The sequence below is a fragment of the Lissotriton vulgaris genome, chromosome 1_1 (genome assembly GCF_964263255.1).
Source record: "Lissotriton vulgaris chromosome 1_1, aLisVul1.2, whole genome shotgun sequence".
Classification (NCBI taxonomy): Eukaryota; Metazoa; Chordata; class Amphibia; order Caudata; family Salamandridae; genus Lissotriton; species Lissotriton vulgaris.
Genome location: NC_141685.1, coordinates 1252085260 through 1252101510, shown reverse-complemented (window position 1 = coordinate 1252101510; position 16251 = coordinate 1252085260).

Sequence of the window (16251 nt, the reverse complement as noted above, 5' to 3'; positions counted from 1 at the left end):
GTAGAGCCGCCTCTCTCACTTCCCCACTAGCTGCCATTTCTCTCGATGCCGAGAAGGCTTTTGATAGAATTGGCTGGGATTTTATGTTTCAAGCTCTTCGTTGGTTCGGTTTTCCACCTAAATTCATTTCTCTTATTTCTTTACTTTACTCTAGCCCCCATGCCTCCATTTTTGCTAACGGCATCACTTCTGATTATTTTCCTCTCCGAAGAGGAGTTCGTCAAGGATGCCCTCTATCTCCTCTTCTGTTTATTCTAGCTTTAGAACCCTTTTTAACCAAAATTAGACGTGACGAGAATATTTCCGGTTTTCAATATGGTCCCCAACAACAACAAGTTAAATTATCGGTATACGCTGACGATATTTTATTTTACTGCTCAGACCCTCAAACAACCCTACCTTCCTTCCTTAATCAAGTCTCCGCTTTTTCTAATGTATCTGGCTATAGACTTAACACGGACAAATGTGAAATTCTACCCCTGAATCCTTTATGTCTAAAACATCTATTTGATACCTCTGGTTTTTCCTGGCAACCCTTTAAGATTAAATACCTAGGTGTTTGGTTCGCCCCTCGTCTCTCTGATACCCTCAAATTTAATTTCGAATCCCTCTCTACTAAGCTCACTTCTTCCATCAATCCTCTCTTTCTTTCTTGGTGGGGTCGCCTGGATTCCATAAAAATGATGCTAGCTCCTTTGGTCCTATACACTATTTCTAGGATTCCCATTCGCATCCCTAATCAACACTTCAAATCAATAGATTCTATTCTGTTGAAGTTTTTATGGAAAGACAAAAAATCCAGAATAGCCCTCTCTGCTTTAAAGAAGGACAAATCTTTGGGTGGAGTCAAATTTCCCAATTTTAAATCATATCATACTGCCTTTTCCTTAAAACAAGCCTTGCGTTGGCTCTCTTCAGATCTTCCGTATTATCCTCCACTTTGGTTGACACTAGAATCATCTTTCCTTCACCCTTATGAATTCAATGAAGTTCTTTCCTTTTCCTCTAACGTCACCTCTCTCCGATCTCCCATCATTTCTCACACACGTTCTCTTCTTCAACCTTACTTGATATCTTCCTACCCTTCTGCTTCTTCTACTCATACCCAACCTATTTGGCATAATAAACACATTAAAATTCGTAATCGTTCACTCTATTGGAAATCCTGGCATTCCCGTGGTCTAAAATGGGTTTCTCAACTTATCTCTGATACTCACCCTCTTCCTTTCCACTCCCTCCAAACCCAATTTTCGTTACCTCCCTCTTCTCGTAAACAATATTTATCACTGATCCCCTCCCTTACCCAATATCTTTCCTCCCTCCCTGCCACCAACACTATTCCTATACCTCACCTTTCCATCTCTAATGCTCTTGACCAATCCCCATCTGCTTCTTTTCTTTATAAATCTCTCCAAGCATCTATTGAACGCACTAAATCTAAGGTTGAGTTGGCTTGGGAGGATGATTTGTCTCAAAATTGGCCCCCTACTCTTTGGGATAAAATTTGGTCTAAAATTCATAGTACATCTAGAGCTGCCAATACTACCCAAACCTTATTTTTTATCTATAATCGTACATTATATACTCCCGTGAACCTGCCTTCTTTCTCCTCAGACATTTCTCCCACTTGTTGGTCCTGTCCCTGTCCATTGGCTAATTTGAAACACATGCTCTTTGAATGCCCCCCCATTCTCCATTTCTGGCAATTAGTTTGGTCTCAAATGCAAAAAAATTTCAAACTCACTCTCCCCTTTTCAGTCCTTCACATTTTTCTAGGTTCCCTTTCCCCTGACCTCTCTAGACCCCACCATAAACACAAGCTACTCGATCTCCTGATAGCCATTGCTTTCCATCATATTACATCGCATTGGAAACAGGCTAAGGATGTTTCCTTCTCTGCATGGTGGAACACAGTTTGTTTTAATCATCGTCTAGACACCAATTTTGTCTCCCCTATTTCCCTAGCAATTAAACGTGACCTTCTATGGCTACCTCTTACCGAATATTTATCCAGAATTGCCAGACCATCTCCCACTTCTCCATTACGTACTGTTGAAGTTCAAAAACCACCGTGAATTGTTTTATCTTAGTATATGTAAATTTATTAATGCATCCTATGTTTTCTTTTTTATCACTTTTACGATGTATGATTCTCATGTTTTCCCCTAACCCTCAATATTCCTGAAATTTTAACTTATATTGTTTTTGTTTCACATTTATTTCTTTGATCAATTCCATTCTGTTGTAAGAGAGATTTCTTGTTTTTATAACTTCTGATTGTTTCTTCATGTACTGTCTTTTCTTCTTTATGCCTTAATAAACTTCAAACTTAAAAAAAAAGAAATTAATTGAAGTCTTCAACTGCCACAACCTGTTTCCCAAGCATGCAGTGCTCACCCCCTGCCTGAAGTATTCTACCTCTTCACTCCGCCACTCTCCTTACATTCCTCACACCACCACTGTCCCATACTGAAGCCCTTCCACACACTTGCCACCTAGTCAGAGCAGGGGCTGTATTATAAAAAATTCCCTTGCAGACAGGTGCAGTCACTCACTGCACCCGCCTTGAAGGGGATCTCTCACCCTTCTTAAAAGTTCAGGCGGGTTGCTGCACACAGAGTGAAACACAGAGTGGCTGCTACAAAGTAGCTCGGTATTTCATATGAATGTGATGCCCCCAGGACACAAGTATGCAGCTGCCCTGGGGTCAGTGCATTCAATCTAACACAGTGCACTGAGCACTCTCCTTGTTGGGGCTGGGCGCACCGTTGGAAAGGTGCGCCCGCCTGGTGCCAACAAGAAAAATTTGCTGCATTGTATAATGCCTCCCCAGGTGATAAATGTGTGTGTTATATTAATTGGAATAAATGATACAATGTGGAATACAGCAATTCTGTGTCCACATAGTTATTTCCCATTTCAAGGGATTTCGCTCGTAAATTACATGGTACTGGTTGGGTGTTACCACACAAAAATTACATATCAAATGTATTCACCCCGCCTGCACTTTCCAACTCATAATCAGGGCCACAAAGTAATGGCTCTTGAAAATACAAAATCTTAATAGAGCAGTCAGGATTCAGACCACTTTCTCCCACAAAAGACATTGTAATACTCATTCATGTGAAAAACACTAAATACACATCAAAAAGGGTTGTTTTACTTTTGTTATATTGATTTTAGCATTGTGTTTCATAGAATAAGTGCTAGGCAGATCTGCAAGAAGATGCTTCCAAAGGTATTGAAATTTGCGGCAAATTAACATCCACATTTGTGGATTGGTGTGGTGGTGTGGCTCACTGGTTAGAGGCGGCAGACCCGGGAGCCGAGGACGGCCCGGGACCAGGGTTCAATTCCTGACGTGGCAGGGTCATGGACCAGGGTCAGCGGACTCGATAATTCTCACCTCGGTGCCTACTCTAACCAGGGATCACACTTGGCAACTCTGGGCATTAGCTTGCCTCATCTCCACAATGGCCCCCCACATACGCCTGGGACACCTGGTTTCACCTTGGAGATACCCAGTAGGGACCATCTCACAGGGAAAGCCAGGACCGGTTCCCCAGCGGTCTATTCGCGCCAGGATACTCTGGTAGTAATTGAGCACGGTATAAAACAGCATATAACAAAACATAACACATTTGTGAGGCTTGACTTGTTTTCTAGAAGGGATTGCTATAGCTGTCTTTATTCAGATTTTGGCATATTGTGTCATTTGTGGTTACCTTAGTCTGGTTTTAAGAACTGCGTGCACTTTATCTAGTCAAAATTAGCCCTGTTGTGTAATGATGACACAAGAATGTATTTCATGGGTGATTAAAATGATAGAGTAATCTGCAATTTACGTATTCTATTATGTAAATTCGTTTTTACTTGTGAAGGATTATTTATATATTTTTTATTTATTTTAAACTATATATCTTTGTATTCCACAATAAACAAATTGGATGTTGCAAACAGTGTACTTCTTTGGTCGAATTTGGAAAAATTAGGAATACCCTCAATTCTGATACATGGATACCGTTACTTTGGGGAGGGTTAATTATTGTTAAAGGTAAACAACCATTAGATTTGGTACACACAAAGGGTGTCTATGCTCTGCTACCCTTTTCATTGTACTTCATAGATTTTCCAGTTTATCTGAAGCCACTCACAATTATAGACCATAATTAGAGTGAATTAAGGAAAAGCTAGAATAATTTTCTTTTTTACATGGTCTACAAATTAATACTCAAAATACAAAAGTAGTAACAAAAAAAGAAAGCCCTATCCTCTTGTAGGCAGTGGTGGCTATTGAATGGAGGATGGCCTCACGAGGTTGTCAATGATGAAAATTACTTAGAGTTATTATAAACTTAATTTGATCTTGAAAGCTGCATGTGGCAGGTCAAAAACTTAAAAAATTCTTAATCTGGGTCTGGTTCAGAAGAATATTTTTGCAAATGTGGGGCACTAAAGTGCCTTTAGATCAGGGTTTCCAACCTTTTCTGTAAGAAGAGCTACCGATGTTCAATTAAATCCATCCAAATCGACTAATATTATTAGATTTGTAATAATGATGACCACATCAAACATGATTTCATTAGTCAAGCCCTGTTCAAAATTACCAGCAGTGGTCACCTCATTGCAGAGTTGCCAGCAGGGATCACTTCAATGCATCAAGCACGGAGCAATGTAAAAAAGGCTTTGTCAGTTTGGAATGCATTTACATGGGTAATACATAACTGGCATAGCTGCAATGCCTCAGGCACCGAGGTAATGTTAATAATAAATCTCCACCAATGTCACATGATCTTTCACCTAAATATCAGTTTTAAACATATTATTCTCTAAATAGGTCTGAGAATACATCCATTTCTCTCTCAGATGCACACACTTCAATTTTGGTATACATGTATAAATTCAGCCAAGCAAAAGGTTCACATTTAGTAGACTGGAATGAACACTGAAGGAGGTACTTACAGGTGGGTGGCAAGCTACCAGTAGCTGACAAGCTACTAGTTAGAGAACCCTGCTCTAGATTCTGAAGAGACATTTTTATGCAAATACCCCTTCTAGTCCCCGCTCTTCTAGGCTTGTGAATGTTATCCATTTGAATATTTTGACTTCTCGAAGAAGTAGGAGAAAACATTGTGGAACCATTCACTTGAAGTCCAACAAAGCTTGTCTGCTGCTTCTATATGATTAGAGTTAGTTGTGGGAGGTTTACTTTACAAAGGCTATGAACAAATCTTAAGAGATCGGTACGCAATTTATTCAGATCAACATGAGTATTTACGTTTTTTGTAACTCTAGGAGCATTTTATTGTCAATGCTGTTAATCAATTGGTTTTGCTCTTTAGAAAAGCCAATGAAAATCCAGAAGTTAACACTGGAGCAGGCAATCCAACTAAAATTGTCATTAGAAATGGTTAAAAAAATTTGCACAGACACAGCTGGTACCGCCAGTATACATGCAGGTAAACCCATAGAATACACTGATAGGAGGGACACCACAGACAAGAAAAAAACTATAAGGGGACAGAGGGTCAAGTACCTGCAAACAAGCAAAACTGTGCACCAGAAGGTCTGGGCTAATGAGGGCAGAAAAGATAGTGACAAGACGATTTCGAGGAAACAAATGGCAAAAGAAAAAGGCCAGCACTTGCAAAACCACTAGCTTTAACTTTAATTTGCCACGGCACGAAAACACATGCATGCACAGACGTATTGGTGCTGTGAGTGTTTGTGCCTACCTCTGTTTGCATATGTGAGAAAGGCAGCGTTTCCTTTAAAATTAAGCATTACTCCTGACAAATCGGCCTTGGACTTCAAACATAAAACTGCATTTTTTAAATGACATGCTGACATTTGCTACTGAAAATGAAAATGTTAGACTTTGGTGTTCACAGGCCTTTAACCAGATGCTTTCCCTTTGCACAATTTATTTACAGTTTGACCTTAACGTAACTAGTTTAGATTTTGTCTTCACTATAGACTGTGGTTTTAACTTACAACAATTTTTAAACATGTGTGCAGCAGTAACTTATAGTTTGTATTGAAGTAAAACGACATTTAAAAGCACAGAAAACAGTGACAGCTATGGTTTCGCTTGCTGGAAGATTTCCGATGTGACCTTCCAGATAACAGAAGAATGTGCCTTACACGTCAGGCATAATTTACATCATGCAGCCTCAGAGCCTTGTGGTGTTAGTTGCTGTTTGGTTTAGATAGAGCCCCATAAATTGCTTTGATATAGAAAACAGAAAACACACGTATTTCAAATTGTATAACTTTATTTATTTATTTATTTATTATAACATTTGTAAAGCGCGAACGAAGGCCCTAGGGCATCTCGGCGCTAATAACTGAAATGTTAGACCCACAAGGGGTGCCTAGGGGATAGTCAGGATCATTGGTTGAAAAGCCAGGTCTTCAGATTCTTTCCGAAGGACCAGAGAGAGGTACTGGCCTTGATAGAAAGAGGAAGGGTGTTCCACAGCTTCGGTGCCGCTACGAGAAATCGTCTGTCACCCCAATGGACCGTTTTCGTACGGGGGACCACCAGGTCAAAGGAGCTGGAGGAACGCAGTGTTCTGGAAGGACAGTAGGGGGTCAAATTCTGAGTAAAGAACACTGGTCCAGCTTTATGTAAGGCCTTGTAGATCAAACACAATGACTTAAACTTGATCCTTTTCTTCACTGGGAGCCAATGGAGTTGCCGTATGATGGGGGACACTGATTGGTATTTTGTGGTTCGCCCTAGCAGCCTGGCTGCCGCGTTCTGGATGGCCTGCATTTTTATTAACACTCTCTCCTGAGCACCTAGGAACAGAGCATTGCAATAATCTAGGGTGGAGAGAACCAGGGCACTGACCAATGTTTTGGCGGCATTTTCGGGCAGGAAGGGCAGAATTTTCTTGATAAGTCGTAGCTTGTAAAAGGCTGAGGAGGAGATCTGGTTTGCATGGGGGAGAAAGTTCAGCCGGTCGTCGAACAGAACGCCCAGGTTCCCCACCTTGTTGACCGGTTCTGGGGGCTGACCCATGGATGAGGGCCACCACAAGGGGGACCACTCCGGGGAGAGGTTGCCAAAAATGACAACCTCTGATTTCTCAGAGTTTAGTTTCAGGCAATTATGGGCCATCCAGCTCCCAATTGCCTGCATACCCTGATTGAATGTATCAGCTTTTTGAGGCCCATCATTCTTAACGGAAAGGACCAATTGGGTGTCATCTGCGTAGGATGTTAGGCTCATCCCGTGTGCTCTGATGACATTGGCAAGGTCCGACACATAAATGTTAAACAGTGTCGGACTAAGGGATGAGCCTTGAGGAACACCACATGGCAGTGACAAGGGGGGTGATTCAAATGGTCCTACCGTGACAACCTGGGTCCTGTTAGCCAGGAAGGAGGCAAGGAGATTTTTAGCGTTGCCTTGTATACCTATACTCTCGACACGGTCGACCAAGGTAGTGTGGTCGACCGTGTCGAAGGCCGCCGATAGATCCAGTAGGATCAAGACAGCAGTGCCTCCCGCATCTCGGATGGATCTAATGTCATCCGCCGCCTTGACCAAGGCGGTTTCGGTTCCGTGAAATCGACGGAAACCGAACTGAGATTCGTCCAGGCATTTGTTTTCTTCAATGAAGAGGGAGAGTTGTTCGTTCATGATTTTCTCCACTATTTTGGCTAGTAGTGGCAGACTCGCAATGGGTCGGTAACTTTTTGGTTCTTCTTTATCCAAGGTGGGCTTTTTAAGGAGGGGTTTTATGAGAGTTTTCTTGAGGGTGTCCGGGTAGGTGCCTGTCAAAAACATGGAATTGCAAATTTCGGTGGTAGCAGGAAGTACTACTTCCATGATTGGTCGTAAAACCTTCATGGGACAGGGGTCCAAGGCTGACCCCGATTTGATGGTAGAGGTGATGTTTAGTACCTGAGAGCAAGACACTTCTCTGAACTGCTGAAGCGTGGGTCCGTCACAGTGAGTGGAGGGCCTGTGGGAGCACGTTGAAGAATTGGCAAAGATCCGATAAATATCGTCCACTTTGCTAAAAAAGAACTTAGACAGAGCATCACAGAGAGCTTGGGAAGGGGGAGGTGTAAGATCCATAGAGGAGCCAGCTAGTTGTTTAGTAGTCTCATAAAGACATTTATGTGAATTTTGAGCGGCTTCAATTTTGCTACTGTAATACTTTTTCTTAGCGTCAAAGATAAGATTTTTGTATGTAGCTACCGACTCTTTATACAGGGATTTAGCTTCCTGTTTATAGTCTTTTCGCCAGTGTCTCTCTCTGTTTCGGCATAGTTGCTTTTGTGTGCGAATTTCATCTGTGTACCACGGGGCCGAGGGGGTCGATCTATTGCGCGACCGTTGTTTAACTTGAACCAGGTCTTTGGCTGCGGAGCTGATCCAGTTATGATATTGGGTGGTGGCAGTGTCTGGGTTCGGAGAAAAGGTGGGGAAAGTGTCATTGAGCGTGGTTTTTAGCTTACTTTCATCTATGTCCTCCCATGCCAAATAAGGCTGGCGAGAGTTGGGGTTTGATTTGTTGATCATGGAATCATGTATTAGTAAAGTTGTCAAAATGAGGTGGTGGTCAGACCAAGTTAGGGGAAGTATTTGTTTGACTTGAAAATTTGTGGCATTGGAGAAAATGCCATCCAGGGTGTGCCCTCCTTCATGCGTGGGAGAGTGGGCCAAGGGAGTGAGGCCGAAAGTAGCCAAGTCAGCTGATAGCGTAGCTGTATCAGGGTTGTCAGGGGCGTCAAAGTGGAAGTTAAAATCTCCCAAAATGGTGAAAGAATTGTTAAGTGCAGACGTTTCCAGCAAGGACCTAAAGGAACTGATAAAGTCATGTCTAGGCCCTGGGGGGCGATAAAGAAGGATCCCTTTAAAAGTATATGAAGGGGACAATTTAATAGCAAATTCTATGGCTTCGCAAGAAGTCTGTGGGATAATGGTGAACCTTACAGTGTAGGTATCGCGGGCGATGATAGCAATTCCACCTCCTTTTTTCTTAATTTGCCTGTCTAGTCTATGGGTGGTGAACCCAGGCGGGACAGCTATGACTAGGTCCGGGTCGGAGGTTTGGCCCATCCATGTTTCTGTCATGAACAGAAGATCTATTTTGTGGTCAAGGATCAAATCATGAATGTCTTGGCTATGTTTGCCAAGCGAACGGACGTTGGTAAGAGCTATGGTATGGGATTTCATGGAGTAATTCTTATGACTCTGGGGTTTGCTGGTGGGAAGTATACTAGTATGACAACCCGAGCAGAAGGTGACAGAGTTAGAGATCAGAGAGTTGGGATGGGAAATAGTGCAGTTTTGGCAGATCTTGGGACGGAGATGCAGGAGCTGGGCAGCCGAGTAATATATACGAGGGGACTGGGGGGATAAACCAGGGGGGGTGGCCCTAGGCCCGGGCCAGGCGCGGACGGGCGCAGACGGGCTTGCCTTTGGCGCGCCTTCGGCGCGCCGCCGGCGCGGCCGTGCAAATCTGTTGTTTTTATGCATAGTTTGGGCGGGAACAAGGGGAGTGTGGGAAGGGTTCAGAGCAAACCGGCGAGCCTTCCCAAACCAAGATGGCGGCCAAAGTGCTCGACGAAGCTTCCCAGCGCCTCAGAGCAGCGGCGCTGTGGGAGCGAGTGTGCAAGTGCCTCAGCAAAATAATCACGCGTTGAGGTGGGGGGGCGGAGGTGTAAAATAGCACCTAATTAAAATATGTACAATTTTTAAAAAAATATTTTCCACAGGTTATACAACAGTTGATTCCCTAAATTTGTAAGGAGCAGTGCGAGTGAGCAGCTAACCTCCGGCTTCCGCCTCAGAGGGGTAAAACATCAATCAGCAGCTAGAATTGTTTCTAAGCCCTTAAATAGCCCTTAAATACCTTGAAATGGCAGGAAGGGCTCAGAGCAAACCGGCGAGCCTTCCCAACTATATTATATCCTCCTTAGATAATAGGTTTCTCTTGTAGTTAATGTAATGTGTTTAGTTAAATAACACATATCTTTATCAGAAGGTTAGGCGATGAAGTCATTTTAAATAATATTCAAAATGTGCCATGAGAACGAAACCATATGGATGACTTGGGAAAGATGTGCCTTTTGGAGAATGCTGGATTTCATTAGAGGAGATGAAGAACATGCGACATACTTTAGCAACATTTTTAAAGATTTTCAAACACATTCCTAGTTCAGGAGTGTCAGACTTAGCGACAGATCTGCAGAGAGGGACGAGAGAGAGAGATTCCTTTAGAGGAGAAGACTGGGAGACTTAGATGCAGAACTGAAGAGAGCAGAGCAGAGGTGATTCGCAGAGAACAGGTGCAGAGGAGGAGAGGGCAGAATGCTTGTTGCTTTGACTCACTGGCTTTGCCAAGGTTTATTTGCTCTATGCTTTGTTTTTCTTTATCGGAAATTCTGGAATTATTAATTATTGATTTAGCTTCATGCTAATCCAATTCTTGCCTTTGTTTTTTTTTCCTTTTAAATATCTTTTTATTGAATAAAATAAAAAACAATAAGGCATCAGGTGAGCAAATATGACATCATGCAAGGCTAGAACTGTAATTCGTACAAAATCATAAATACAGTATATAAAGTTTTCGGGATCACGAGGATTCCAGCGTCTCGACCTCTAGCTTCCTCGCTGGGGGCGTACACAAACCACCGCAGTGACTGTTCAAGGCCCCCCAGATCCTCCCCCATTTCTCCCAAAAACCCCTAGCCACATACACTGCCCTCTCACTAAACATACACCAGTCTAAGTCTTGGGTCCATTTGGCAGGTTGTGGTGACTGGCTAGCTCTCCATAATTGAGCAATGCTACGCTTCGCCACCATACATGCCAACGTCACCCACTGTTTCTGATATCCATTCAAATCCGTGGGTCCCAGACATTCAATATACATTTTCGGGCCTCCGGTTCCATCTCCTCCCCCAGTACGTCTCTGATCACATCATGTATTTTCATCCAATAACTCTGTATCTCCTCACAGTGCCATAGAATGTGCATGAAAGTGCCCAATTCATCACAACCTCTCCTACAGTCTCCACTCGTCGCTCTCCCCATGTTCATCAGTCTAGGCCCTGTGACATACGATCTATGTAGATTTTTAAGTTGTAACAATCTAAGCCTCATCTGAACCTCAACCACTTTGGGGGATGAAACCGCCTCTACCCAATCCTCATCATCCATCTCCAGTCCATCCGCTCCCCACGCTGTTCTAATGCTCCCAAGTGGATCTTCCATATTGTTAAGTAGCTTCTTATAGATCAGGGAAATGTTTTTTTCGGGGAGGTGACTGTCAAGCACTCGGTCCTCCAACGGGGAGGCCTCCGGAGGTTCTGTGCCCAAGGGTATGTGAGTAAGGAGGGCGTGTCTATCTATACCGTAAGCGCTCATTGTCATGGAGGCTGTATTGTTTTTGGAGAGATTCAAAAGTTTGCACACAGCCCTTCCCCCATAAGTCCTTGACCTGGCTGATTCCGATAAGGTCCCATTTGTCGAATCCCTTAGTTCTCCACAGGCTCCCAAGCCTCTCCGAGTTAAACAGAGGGGTGGCCATCGTCAACCTTCCCTCCCATCCTAAACCCTTAGTAGCTGCGTGCCAGATGCGCACTGCATGTGCCGTCGGGCCCGACAACATAGATCTTCCCGGCTTGGCATACAAAGCTCTAACAATGTCTCCACCTTGAGCCTGCCCACGATCCATGGCAAAGCCATTGTCCCCCGGGGGATCATAGACTACATGGTTCACTGCAGCAGAATGGGCGGCCCAGTAGTATTTCTTCAGATCTGGTAGACCAATGGACCCACCATACCAAGGAAGAGTCAGCTTGACAAAGGCAATGTGGGACCTGCCATCCCCAAGAAGCTGCCTCTGGAGTGTTTCAATCTCCCTATAGTAAGTAGCTGGCACCGGATCCGTGGTGTTTTGGAGTATGTAGAGAAACCGAGGCAAGGCCATCATCTTGAATAACACCGCCCTCCCAAGCAATGACAGGGGGAGAGTCTTCCAGCGTTACACATCCCTTCTGAGCTGGCTCAAGGGGGGCTCTAAATTATTTGCATACCTAGCCTTAGGATCCAGTGTTATGTACATGCCAAAGTATTTTAAATCCCACTAGCTCGAACTTTATAGGACACGACTGTGGGACCACAGGTGGATCTCCAGATATACCAACCAATACTGACTTTGTCCAATTCATTGCGAACCCGGAGCATCTACTAAATATCATGAGAAATTCCAAGAAATTACTCAGAGACGCCCTGGGGTTAGTGAGATATAACAGGATATCATTCGCGTAAAGCGAGATTTTATCCTCCCATTCCGGTGTCCACCGCAATCCACGTATCGACCGGTCCTAACGGACCCTTGCCGCCAGTGGCTCTAGCGCCAGTGCAAAAAGAAGTGGGGACAATGGACATCCTTGTCTCGTGCCCCTCCCAAGGGCAAAATCGACTGACTTACAGTTATTTACAATCACTCTGGCCAAAGGAACGGCATATAACAATCGAACCCAGCCAATAAATTCCAAGCCAACGCCCATTTTAGTCAGGACTGCAAATAAGTAAGCCCATTCAACCCGATCAAATGCCATAGTGGCATCCAGGGAGATCAAGTCCGCCGGTTCCAATATTTTCGGGGAGCCACCCAAAATCCCATGAAGCCTTCGCAGGTTCAGGGCTGTGTTACGACATGGCATGAAGTCAGATTGATCAGAGTGTATCAGGGCTGTAATGACTTTGACCAGCCTAGTAGCGAGTAGCTTTGCCAATATCTTGGGTTCCGCAAAGAGAAGTGAGATGGGCCGATACGAGGAAGGGGACGTCTTAGCCTTTCCTGCTTTATGAATAACCACTATGTTCGCTACCCGTTGATCATGTGGGAGTTGTTCCGACTTTCTGCTTTCCAGGAACATGGCATGGATATGCAGAGCAATTTTATGAGCATTCAGTTTATATAACTCTATAGGCAGTCCATTAGGACCAGTCGCTTTGCCAGACTTGATGCTTCTAATTGCATGCGCAATTTCATCATCTGTAATTAATGAATCTAACTGTACCCTATTTTCTTCTGAGAGGCCCAGCATGGGTATATCTCTAATCATTGCACTATTCTCAATCTCTGTAAAACCATTTGCTGAGGTATATAAATCTTTGTAAAACTCAGAGAATGCATCCGCTAATGCCTGCGGGTCAGTGATGTTATCGGGCCCCGGCCCCTCTAGCTCAGGCACCAGGCGAGAGGCACGCTCCCCACGTTCCAACCAAGCAATTAACCTACCGACCTTATCTCCATGCTCGTACACCCGACTTTGCACATCGTTATTATGCGAGATTGCCCTTTCCCTAGTGAGGCCCTTATACTCATCTTGTTTCAACTTCAACAAGTGTAAGTCTCCCTGGGCAGCCGTATCCACCACCCTCCTCTCCAATTCTACGACTTCCGCCTCTACCTTAACCACCTCGGCCTGGTGTATCTTCTTTTTACCTGCTATCAATGAGTGGACCGCACCCCTTAGTACCACTTTAAATGCCCCCCACAGAGACTGTGTGGAATTGACAGAGCCCACATTTTCCAGAAAATAAAGTTCCAATATTTGGCATATCTCCTTCCTTGTGGCTGGGTCCTTCAAGTGCCATGCATTAATAGGAGCAATTCTGCCAACCACTGACTACCCGATATCGACTTGCAACCACATCGGGGAATGGTTCGAAATACCTCTCTCCAGGTATCTTGCCTCTTTAATCGTGTGCGCCATGGCCGCAGGAACCAGTATATAATCTAACCTGGACATAGGGTGTGCGGCGGATATATGAGTGAAATATCTCGGGTTACATAATCTCCAGCTGTCTACCAACCCCACTGACTCAAGAAACTCAGGGAGCCAACTGTATCCCAGTATGCGGACGTGGTGGGAATCTATCCACTCCCCCATCTAGTACAGCATTGAAGTCTCCTCCCAGCACCATGAGACCCAGGGGCAGGGTTAGAAAAAAAGCACTTAGGGCTTTGGAGGTGTCAGACTGAAGGCCTGGCGGCACATAAATAGACACGAAGGTAACCGTCCTACCCTCCAGCTGCCCCGAGACACCCACATATCTGCCCCTCTGGTCCGACCATGTGGCCTGTTGAGCAAACGGGAAAGAATTTTTAAGTAGGATACCAACCCCCCTTGACCCGGATGTAAATCCAGCATGCGCTACTAATTTGTATCCCCCTCTATGTAGGGCCATGCACCGATTCCCAACAAGATGGGTCTCCTGTAGCAAGGCTACTTTCGGGGAGTGTCTTCTAATTAGGTGATTCACCATCCCTCTCTTGATTTTGTCAACCAGCCCATTGACTTTCCTGCTCAACACTTTTATCTCGGATCCCTGACTAGTACGAGACATTTAATGAACAACGCTAGCATTGAAATGCAATACTGACACCTGATGCGAAAAAAGATTTGTAAACAAAAGAAAACCTGAAACACAAAACACCTCACAAATCTGGACCTCCCTCCTCCCACCCTGCACCCCTGCATAAAGCTAACGCTCATCCCCAACTAGCAGTGTGCATGTCGCCCCAATCTAATCTATCGTTAACTAAAAGTAGAAAACAGAGGAGGGCCATTAGGCTGACCCGCTACCCCTCTCCCCCCTGACCTACCATCGCCACCCCTGCACTGATAAATCCACCAAATTACTTTCAGAACTTAGATAGGCAGGGGAACAATGTCTATGCCCCCCTAACCCAACAATAGCTCACAACAAGTCAAGCCATTCCAGTCCCCTTAGTTACAAAATCATTATTCATCCACCACTGCTCGGTCTTGATTTTTGGAGCTCTGAATGTGGGTTCTGTCCAACCAATCGGCCACCACCTCCGGATTGTCAAAAAACCAGGCCTTCCTGTTGAGCTCCACCCGGAGGCGGGCTGGAAACATCATAGCGTATTTAATGCCTTTGTCTCTCAGTTTCTTCTTCACCGCCAAGAAACCTTGTTGTTGCTTTTGTACCGCTTGGGTAAAATCCAGGAAGAAGGAGATAGCAGCATTTTCGAATCGCAATGGAGCTCCGGTTCGGGCCGCCTGGAGGATTGCATCTCTGTCTCGAAAGTTCAAAACTTTAGCGATCATAGGACGGGTTGCGCCCCCGGTTGAGGTCTACCTCCCGGGACTCTGTGGGTACATTCCACCGTGAAGAAATTGCTAAGATCTTTGGGTTTGAGGTGGTTAAGAATGAGATTCTCAATAAATAGATCCGGTGTTTGACCTTCCGACTTCTCCGGTACCCCCAGTATACGAGCGTTGTTGCGTCGTGCCCTTCCTTCATAATCATCAAGCTTATGATCGGTAAGAACTCTCGAGGCCTTAAGATCACGCACCTCTTGCTGCAACAGGTTCACATCATCTATGAGGCAAGCTGTCTTAACTTCTAGCGATTTGACTTTCCCACTCGCCTTTGTGAGATACGCTCTTATCAGCCCCATCTTGATGGTGACGGTGTCCAGTTTAGTGTCCAGGGCCTCCATCTTCTGGCCCAGGGATGTCTGAACTCCAGTAATGGCCGCCATAAGATCTGCCAGCGTCGGCTCGTCCCTGGAAGGTTGCTGCCTTCCCCCCACAGGGCCTTTTTTTTATTCTATTGGTGACCCTTTAGGCAGAGTGTAGTGATCCAGCTTGTTAGATTGAATGATTCTGGCTCATCTGGTGGACTTGGGCAGGAATTTATCAGAGTTGGTTTTTGACGCCATCCCGTCCTACGATGACAAGTACTTCTTCTCCACACCTATCGCCGGGGTCGCAATTCCTTAAACCGCCCCGGATATCCGACAACCGGCTGCTCCTAATCTCGCCCCGCTCGCTTCCGTCTGGTCACATCCAGTCGCCCCACTCGGGCCGCACCTCTCAGATTATCAAACTCTCGGGGGTGCTGCATGGTAAAGGGTTTTTTTACCGCTTTTAATACTCCCCAACAGTCAAAATACCACGTAGCCCAGCGCGGTATAACTAATCTCCAGGCAAGGTCCTCTGTGGCATAGAGTGGATGTTCTGGCTAGCTCCCCCACTGGGACCTCCCCACCTTTACAGCTGGTGTCCACAAGGGTTCAATTGGGCGGCTCCTTACCTCGTCTGAAATAATATCTGGCAACACCTCACAGCTCTCCCCGATAGCGTCCGCCAGTTTCCGGGCATCTCCCATGCCGGGTGGATCCCCGGATTATCCCTCATGGGGTATTTCCGACTCTGGCCACTTACAAGACTCAACAG